At 25.4% G+C, this 10748-nt stretch overlaps 1 protein-coding gene across 1 annotated transcript in view; it reads right to left on the reverse strand.

Annotated features, from left to right (window-relative positions):
- Positions 1-8248, reverse strand: part of LOC117182253 (short neuropeptide F-like) — a 60242-nt gene extending 51994 nt beyond the window's left edge. The window contains exon 1 of the mRNA XM_033375361.1: positions 8158-8248. The gene's annotated coding sequence lies outside the window, so the exon portion shown is untranslated. The remainder of the gene's footprint in view (positions 1-8157) is intronic.
- Positions 8249-10748: the final 2500 nt, after the last annotated feature.

Raw genomic sequence — 10748 nt, forward strand, 5'->3', positions numbered from 1 at the left:
ACATTTGTAGAATAATGAAAGAGATTTTTTTAATGATGAATTAAATAACATTTTGCAGAGAAAATGAACATCAGAATTTTAATTTCAAAAGCTCGCTTTGTGAAGTCTGCTTATTATCCGTTTTTATTGTCCCTTTCTCTGATCTTGAAATGTGGGGAATTAACCTTCAAAGCTTTTAAGAGTTGAAGGGTTGAAAGATGGATTTTTAAAATAATATTATGGCATGATTTTATTTATATTCACTTTGCAATCAAATTTGAATAGTCAGTGAATAATTAATGAACAATGGAAATTAGGTTTCAAATATGGCAATAATCAATCATTTCTCAATCAAACTACGGAATTAATTGTAACATAATGACATAAATTAATACAGGGCTTTCGTGATTTTGATAATAACTTCAAAATTAATTGAAGATATCAATATTTATGATTTTAATAAAATCTATCAAATAAAAACTATATACAGAAGGTAGTGTTTTTTAATATAATGTAATGTTATTCAAATTTATATAAAAAGTAACAAAATTAAGAGAAGCTTAGTTAGTTATTTTTGAAAAATATCGACAAATGTACATATAGTTTAAAATGTTGTGCTTAAATTTGCAAATCAGAAATTACTACTTAAAGGAACGTGCGTGATCAATTACATGGCACTATATTCAGTAGATATATAACTTAAAATAATATTTATATTGTGCTGAAATTTTGGTACACAGATCAAAATATAATAAGGCGTCAAATATAAACTACGTTACCTAAGTTACTCCATATTGAATTCCATATGAAAATATTTTCATTTATACAAGATTTTAAGTTAAAATATATTGCATTTTCAATAATATACTTTATTTTTCAACCAAAATAATATTTTCTAAGTATTATTCTAAGTAGATTAAGTTTTAAGCCCTAAGAGACGAACTTTCAAAAACTGTCAAATAGTTCAACTTGCAAGCAAAAGAAGTTCATTTTCAACCAAGAAACATGAATTTTCTACTTTAATATTGGAATAACAAAATATATGACTTTATCAAAATAGAAGAAATTTTAACATATAAAGGTGCATTTTCAACCAAATGATCAAAAATTTCAAACAAACGAAAATTTAAATTGAATCAAAAACAGTTGAATTTTTAAGCGAAAAATACGACAGTTTTAGAACAAAGTGAAATTTTTAGCCCGAAAATTTGAATTCTTGAATAAAAAAGACTATTTTCAAAATAAAAAGAAGAATTTTCTATCATAAATGATAAATGTTAAAAAAAGACGAATTTTAAACCAAATAGTTATTTTTTCAATTTAAAAGAGTTTTTTCAAACAAAAAATGGAATTTTTCAAATTTTTAGTTTAAAAAATTGATTTTGAAAGAAAACGAATTTTCAGCTTGTTGAATTAAACAAAAAAGAAGAATTTTTAATTAAATAGTTTAAATTTTTACAAAATTTTTGAACATTCCAGCCAAACATACAAATTTTCTATAAAACAAGTCTTTTTAAAACTAAAATAATAAATAAATTGTAGCGATTATTTAAAAAGTAGTTAAACTTTAAACCTTTTAGTTGATTCTCAACAAAAAAATACGAATTTTCAGCAACATAGCTGTATCCACAACCAAAACAGATTACTTTTTCCTTCGACAAATGCCCAAATAATGAATTTGTCTATTAAATTTGTTTTTAAAAAAACATACAATTTATCAAATTTATTACGAGGGACTTTCCAAATAAACTGACATTGAAAAACGAAATTTTTCGTCGAAAAATTACCCAATAATGTATTTTTAATTTAATTTGTTAACAACAATTATTTAAATAATTATGTATGTTGCTGAAATTATCTTCAAATTTCTAGTTAAAAAGACTCACATCGAAAAACATGTTTCTCCGTCGGCAAATGACCGAATAATGCATTTTTTAAATGAAATCAATTTCAAAAACTCATAAAATGAATCAACTAATTATGAATGTTGCTGAAAATATCACGTAGTTCCAAATTAAATGGCTGAAAAAAATGAATTTATCAGTCGACAAATGTCTAAATAGTGTATTTGTTTATTAATGTTGTTTATAATATTAACAAAAATAATCTTAAGAGAGATTTTCTCCATTATAATATTAATTAATTTTCATACAAATTTATTGAAAAAGAATTAAGGAAAACGTAAATTTATTGAAAATTATGGAAAACACAGAACAAATAATTTGTTTATAATAAATCTGTATATTATATTATGATTTAACTCCTTCAAGGAATGGTACACTATGAAAAGTAGGCGATTGCAACAATTTTCCTATTATTCACGAGCACCGAGAACGCAAAGAGAGAAATCGCCATTTTTTAATCATATTCGTTTATTGATAAGAAATCGAAAAACTAAATAAAGAATCTGGCTTGTTGACTCCAGAAAGTTTTATCAGCTTTTTTCCAATTTGTTAAATCTAAATCGGTCCACATTTTAATTGAACCACAAAACTATCACAAAAATATATGCTAGTTCCTAATCGGTGCTAATCTATTTTTTGATGAAACGTCAAAGAATGTGAAGGTAGAAATTCGGGAAATGATATTTTCCAAGAGAAAATTTACAACTTTTGGAAGCCCATAATCAATTATTGCTAAACATCAAAAAGCATTCTCGAAGTCGTCATTTTTCTTTTCAAAGCAACTGGATGAATAATTCAGAATCGCTTCTCTGTTCGTCTTTTATCTTGAAATAAGGGGAAAAAACAAATAAGGAAACTAAAAGCGATTAGTCCACATAAAGGCAGTTTACCCAACATCAGGGCAGTTTACCCTTATGCTATTCGATAAGCATTAAACTGCTCAAAATTAAATTGAAGATTAATTAATTTAATTCAATTCAAAGTAAAGAAAAATAAAATTACGATGTAAATTTATAAGTGTATTTATATTTGGGTATTTCCCATAAAAAAAAGGTTTGGTACATTTTAGTCATAATCATCAATATTATCTAAATCGAGTGGAAACTCAACAGTTCTCTTCAGAATTAGCTATAGAATAAGAATGAATAACCTTTTAAATTACCTTCATAGGTCTGTTCTATAGGTCCCCAAAAACCGGCATAAGTGAAAAATAGTTTCTTTCAAATTTTTGCGGTGATTATGTTTTTTGTATGGGTTTTTTATTACAAATAGTTTTTAGCACACAAACTACTACTTTCTACTAATAATTTAATGTCTAAAGAAATTTTTAAAACAATTTGTTATGGTTTTTGGCATTTTTCTTTTATAATAGTTAGAAAGTCGCGATTTCTTTAAAACCTTAAACTTTTCACTTAGAGTGAAGCAACAATTTATTAAATTAAACGGAAATAATTGTTTAAATAATGTAATATTATTTTTAATAATATTCTCTTTGAATAACACTAAAAACTTGCGGTTTTTCATGAAATATTCAACTTTTTGTCCACTTTTCATTTGGAGCTAGGTAGAAATTAATGAAATTTTACAAACTTAATTGTGTAAACAAATTATAATTGTTTATAACTATTTTCTGCTATAGCAATACTAGATTTTTGTGTTTTTTTCTGAAATTTTCCACTTTTTGTCGACTTTTGACTTATTAGAGTAATAATTAATGTTATTTAACAAAAAATGTATTATTGAAATATTAATCAAAATCCCTCAAAACATTTAAAAACTGTGAAAATACTTGAAATTACTCTAACTATTACCCCACTACGTGAAATATGGATAAAAAGTTAAAAATTTCAGAAAAAAACGCAACTATCTACCATTAATATGGAAGAAGATATTTATAAACAATAATAATTTGTATAACCAATCAGGTTTGCTAAATTGCATAAATTATAATCTCGCTTCAAGTAAAAATTGAATAAAAACTTAAACATTTCCAAAAAAGTCGCAACTTTCTCATTATTTTAAGAGAATACTATTAAAAATATTAATAAATTGTTTGGACAATTTTCTTTAATATGAATTAATTATTACATTAATATATTTGAAAATTGGACAAAAATGGAAATTTTTAGAAAGAAACGCAACTTTGTAGCATTATTTGAAGAGAATATGGTTATAAATAATAATAAATTTGTCAAACAATTATTTATGTTAAGCCAATTTCATAATTGCCTCGCTCGAACTGAAAAGTTGAAAATAAGTAATAATAAATTGTTTAAGCTATTATATTAAGCTATTTTGAAAATAAATGTTGAGTTTCAACTTGATTCCCTTACTATTGACAATTCTGAATAAAATTTACAAAAATGTCTTTTTTTATGGAACATACGCGTTAAACTTCATGGGGCTTACGAAACCTCTGAATATCATAGTTTTCAACGTATTTATTTTTGTATGGACTTAAACAAACTTGAGGGTTATATCCATAATAAAAATGTAAGGGAAAATTTCCAAAGGATTTTTGGGCCACCCTAATGTACATATTTGTATGAATATTGTATGGTTCTAATTATTACAACAATATTATTTAATTATTATAACGTAATATTGATAAATACTATGGACTGTAGTTAAAAATTAAATCAACAAAATATCGATAATTTTAGCTTGGATCACCGATTCCAGAATTATGAAAGTATTTCTTTATTTGAAACTCGCTTCAGTTTCTCGTGTTTAATGTTTAATTATGTAAAAATGTACATAAAAATTAACAAAATCATGTAATAATGAATACAACTTTGACCACAAAATATTCTTGAATATAATTGTATGTTTAAAAAAAGTATTTTAATTAATGCATAGTGTTTTTGAATTAATATTAACTTGTTATGCATAATAAGAAATATAAGAAAAACTAAAATAACTTGGGTGAAATTAACTTTGCGTACAGTTACAAAATATAAGTGCAGAAAAAATATTTAATTCAGTCAATTTTGCTAAAACTATCGAAGACGGTCTTCTTCAAATTATAACTTTTTTTGTGGTTCGAATAATAAAACTATTACATTTAAATAAAATTTGATTAATGTGATTTTTAAACTTTACGAGTACTGAAAACGTCCAAAATTAGTTATTCTATAAAGGAAGGATTTTATTAATTAAGTAGATTCAAAAAATTATTAATTCAGTTATACATTTTTTCAATCCGAAAAAGACAAACTTGGCAAATAACTTAGAACTCAAAAAAAACTTGATAAAAAATGCACTTTCTATCAAAGAAAATAATTTGGAATTAATGTCAGCCCGACATAATTCATTAGCCGTGGCTACATGTAATGAAACTGTTGGATTAAAGTCCGGTACAAATAGCCGCATTTTTTCGTTACGTGTAGACGCTCCCTAATTTATTAGTATGCATTAAAATGAATTTCCATAAAAAAAACAACAAAAACTCGGAAAAGTTATTTTCTATGCTTTTACTAACGTTTCAGTTACTTAATTTAGGTATATTCTTGTTAAAATCTTTTTATCTTCCCCTATTTTTTCCTTGACACAATTTAATTAGATATCCACTGCTTTACAGTCACTTTTTTCAGATTACCAATAATCTTTTTAAAAACTATTTCTTAACTTTTTAATTCTTGAAAAAAATTCCTTATAAAACATTATTGTCACTTTTACCAACTTAGCGTTTAATCATTTATTTAAACTGGGAGCAAATGAACGCGCATGAGGTGCCCGCTCTTAAAAAAAAATAATAATTTCGAATTGAAATTGTTTGAAATAAATAACATTTATTGAATGATGTTGATTTCAAAACGTCCCCAATTTTGAAGAAGGTAAAATTGAAAAAAAGGGAAATATTTCGACTGGAATAAAAAGATATTTGACTTGTAGCATTTTTAAATCGAAGCATTTAAAATTGAATACCAGGAAATGGAAAGTATTTCATATAAATTTTTAATCAGAATTTCTCAAAATAAAAAAATTGTAGAGTAAAATTTCATGAATGGAACAATATAAAAACGTTGAAAATTGAACAATTTCAGATTAGAATTTTGGAAATTAGATAATCTAAAATTAAAAGGAATTGAAATTGTATTATTTCTTATTCGAAGCATTCAAAATTAAGTAATTAAATATTTTTACATTTTTAATTGAAAAATATTAAAATTTTATTAATGAAATTCTAGAAATTAAAATTTGTATTACATTAAAAAATGAGAATTTAACATTAAAATAGGTTAGACGTTATTTTAATGTTAATATTATGAAATAATTTTACCGTGATTTTCCCACAAATTGCAAATGTATACCTATAAAAATAAACTATTGAGAACAAGTTTAAAACGAAGTAATTTTGAATGAAAAATTACCAAAAATTGTAATATTAAAACTTTGTTATGCACGTACTCTTTAAAAATTAATTGATTTTAAGTAAATTCAAGTCATTTAAAAATAAATATTTTCAGTTTGTTGATTATGCCTTTTAAAATTTAACCATTTCTATTATAATTACAAAATTAAAACTTTTGAAAGGGAAATATGAAAAAAATTGATCAACATGAAAATTTAGAACTCTAACATTGAAACTATAAAAAGAGAAAGAAATTATTCAATGAAAAAGGTATCAGATATATGTAGATATATTTTTATCCATTTTGAATTTAAACGACAGAATATTTAACTGTTTAATTTCAAATCGTCTAATTTTTAACACTTTGTTTTAAACTTCCATACATTCTTGAAATATTACAATCAAACATTTTTTAATTTTAAATTATTCTTTTTGAAATAATTAACTAAAAATCGAGTAATTTGGAAATAAGATATTCAAAAGCCAAAAATGAGAAAATAATGAATAATAAGATTTCTATGATTCCAATTTTTGATGTTGCACAATTTTAAGCATTTATATTCAAATTTCATTAGTTGAAAAAGTTAATTTGCAAAAAATAATTTTGAAGAAAATAGTTACATTTTCAACCAAGGAAATAAATTTTTATCAAAAACATTAATTTTTAGAAAAAAAAAACAAAAAAAGAACGCATTTTTAACAAAATACTAAAATTTGTACACGAAAAGATAAATTTTCAACTGAAATGATGAATATTAAGACAAACAAATTCATTTTTAACGAAGTTAAATTTTAAACCAAGTAATTTACTCCCAAACTAAAAAGATAACTTTTCAAACAAAAATGGAATTGTCACTTTTTCAACCAAAAATATTATTTTTTGACAAAAAAATCTTCAGCAAGAAAAATGCATTCCTACCAAAGTAGTTAAACATTCAACCAAGTAGTTCAATTTTCAAATAAAAAAGAGAAATTTTAAAACGTTGAAAGAATTATTTAATTTTCAACCAAGAAATTTGCTTTCAACAATAACATTTAATAGTTGATATTTCTAATAATTTTTTTAATTCATTTTAAATGAAAAAGAATTGAATTCAACAAAAAAAGGCAATTTTTTTAACCAAATAGTTGAATCCTCAACTAGAGCAAATTAATTTTCAAGCAAACAGTTGCATTCTTAATCAAAAAGGTGAAAATTCTTACAAAAGATTTGAATTTTCCACCAAGCGATATTTTTCGTTCAAGGAGGAAATACAAATTTTAACAAATTGTTGAATTATATACAATTCAGTTGAAGTTTCAACAAAACAGAGACCAAATAAATAAGATAAAATTTCTACTCAAAGGCATGAATTTTCATCAAAAGAGTTGAACTGTCAACCAAGAAACATTTTTCAGTCAAAAAGGAAAAACAATTTAACCAAATTCTTGTATTTTTAACAATAAGGTGAGTTTTCAACCAAAATAATACAATTTAAAATTTTAAAAAGTAGAATAGAGGAAAGACACGCCTACGATTAAGAAATAAAAATGTTGATAATTTATAGGCTAAAGAATAATAGTGTATATAAACCTCGCAGTTAATTTTTATTAATCTAAAAATATTTGGTTAGAAAACTGAAAATTTTGCTTAAAAATAAAGTTAATTTCCTACTACACTTTTTGATTTCGTACTAAACCCCTTTCGCCTGGTCAATGAACTGAAGAAGAATACCCTGAACTGAAGTTAATTACAATAAAATAAAAAAGTTGAAAACGGTGAAAAGTTTGATCGAATGTACTTTTCTACAGTTTTAAACAATTGAATGTAGAATTTATTCGAATTCTGTAACGGTTAATCCGTCAAGCGCGAAACACTTTTAAATATCTTCTAAAAGTATTTTAAAAATATCAAATAACAAAAAATTAATAAAAACTCACCAGGCACAAGATGCAGTGATCCTAATAGAAAATGTGTGATTAATTTGCAGAAATGACTGAGTTTTGCACCGGGAGAAGCGTTCAAGTTACGAGGATGGTAATGATGCAAAGTGCGGCATCGGCTAACAGCGCTTCGTATATATATGGAACGAGGTACGGATTTGACGGGGGTGAGTTTGAGGAGGGTGAGCGCACAGGTGGCTGCTTCTGTAAAACGCGCAACATTCGGCGCAAGCGTACCCCTCACTAACTACCTCAAGATTAACACGTTTCGGAAATATGAGATTACATATCTTCCAGTACCTTCCCTTTTCAATTTTATCCCCCAAACTCGCAAAAATCTAATACTAATTGTCGTTAATTGGGATTATTACCATAAATAAGAAATAATAAGCTCGCTAATGCGCGCGGGAAACATTGCATTGCCAATTGCATAATAATATAGAAGAATAAAATAAAAATTCAAATTTTTTATTGTACAGTTTAATCACTGCAAAAAATAGTATATTGTGCTACAAGTGCGGAAAGTATGAGCGTGAAGTTTGCTGTAAGAGCGGAAGGCAAATCGAAGGGGCGAGCTTTAAAAGAGGCAAAGATGAGCTGAAGATGAGTCTTAAACGAGGCGAAGACCGATGAAAAGTATTGTCAAATTTGCAAGAGTTACCACCATTGTTATATAAGTGTTTTTTTCAGTAACTAGTAGCAGTTATGTTACGTATCGAAAAAGCTAACTATTCAGAGTTACCTTTTTCACTCCTCTGAATTTTATAATTTGAAAATCAAAATAACTAAGATGATTAATTCATAAAAACTTAATTTAAAAAGAAATAGGCTTTAGTTAAAATAGGATTTTTCCTACAGATTTTTTAACCAAAAAGTTGTATTTTTAATCAAAAAATATGAAATTTTTAACCGAAAGAATTTAATTTTCAAGTCAGAAGGACTAATTTTCAACAAGAAAGTTATTTTTAAACCAAATTTGGACTTTCTACCAAAATAGTCAATTTGTTGAATACATGAATTTTCAACCAAATTGTTAAACTTCCATTCCGACAATATTAATTTTCAATATTAATTTTCATTAAAAAAGTTAAATTTTCAACAAAATACTTTATTTTGAACCAAATTTAGACTTTTTACCAAAATAAGTACATTTTAAATTAAAATACATGAATTTTCAGGTATCGTTGGATTTTGGATTTTTTTCTCGTAACTTTCGTCGTTCTTCCACACATTTTTTTTATTTTACTTTTTTCAACGTTATTTCTCACGAATAAAACAAAAAGTACGCGTCCTATCAAGAAGTGATTCTTAACGAAATTGCAGATCTTTTTTGGGATAACCATTTTTGTTAATTCATCTCTTTTTGTATCCTACATAGTTTGTCCACAAAATGGAATTTTTTATTTTCCATTATTTTTTGTGTAATCAAAATTTGAATTTTCGATTTTTTAAGAAAATCCAAAAATTGTTTATGATAATCTTGTAGGGATTTCAAAAAGAAATGTTTTTCTTCTCTTGACTTTTTTTCATATCGTGCGTTTTATCCGTACATAGAATTTTCAAATTCAGAAAAAAGTGGTTTTAAAAATTTTTAATATTATTTTGATCAAAAATGGCTGGTTAACGAACTCGTCCTTTCTTTTAGGACCTAGAAAAAGTGTGCCAAAGATGGATTTGATTCGTTCATTTTTTCGAGAGTTATCGTGTTTACGGACGGATGGACGGACAGACAGACAGACGCCATCATGAAAACCTGATTTTCGGATTCAGGGGGTCTCGAAACTTGGAGAATCGTTGAAAAAGTGTGATATCAAATTTCCGACAATTCTAATACTTTCTCAATCATAAATGATGAGAATGTAAAAAATAATTTTTAAGTAAAAAGTACTTTTCAAACAAATAGTTAAATTTTCTACAATTTTCAAACCACTTATTCACGAACTTTCAACAAAAGAATTAAATTTCTGAAAAAAAGTTAATTTTCAACCAAATAGTTGAATTTTCTATCAAAATATTTGAATTCCCCACCCAAAAAACGAATTCGAATCTTTAACCAAACAACTGCATATTTAACAAAGTAGAACAACTTTCAACCAAGTAGCTAAATTTTCAACAAAAAAGACAAAGTTTCAACAAAATTGCTGTAACATCAATGCAACATACAAAAATACAACATTAATAATAAAAATATCTGGAACCTCTTCAGAAATTCTTATACTTATATTAACAAAAAAGACGAATTGTTAAGAAAATAAGTGAATCCTTAACCAAACCAAGTTTATTTTTTTCCTAAAATTTTAACTAAACAAAATTCATTGCATTTTAAGAATATCAGTTATTCAGAATTTCAAGGAGTTCAGGGGATTCAGGGAATGCAAAAGATGTCAGGAAGTCAATATATTCCAGGATTTCAGAGAAGTCAAGAAATTCAGAGGCTTTCATGAATGCAAAGAAATCTAAAAAATCAGGAGATTATGAAAATTCAAGGAATTAAAAGTTTTTAGGGAATGCAGAGAATTTCAAAGAATTTAGGGCATTTAAGAAATTTATCGGGTTCATGAAATACAAAATATCCCACGAATTCAAGT

Source organism: Belonocnema kinseyi, chromosome 10, assembly GCF_010883055.1.
Source record: "Belonocnema kinseyi isolate 2016_QV_RU_SX_M_011 chromosome 10, B_treatae_v1, whole genome shotgun sequence".
NCBI lineage: Eukaryota > Metazoa > Arthropoda > Insecta > Hymenoptera > Cynipidae > Belonocnema > Belonocnema kinseyi.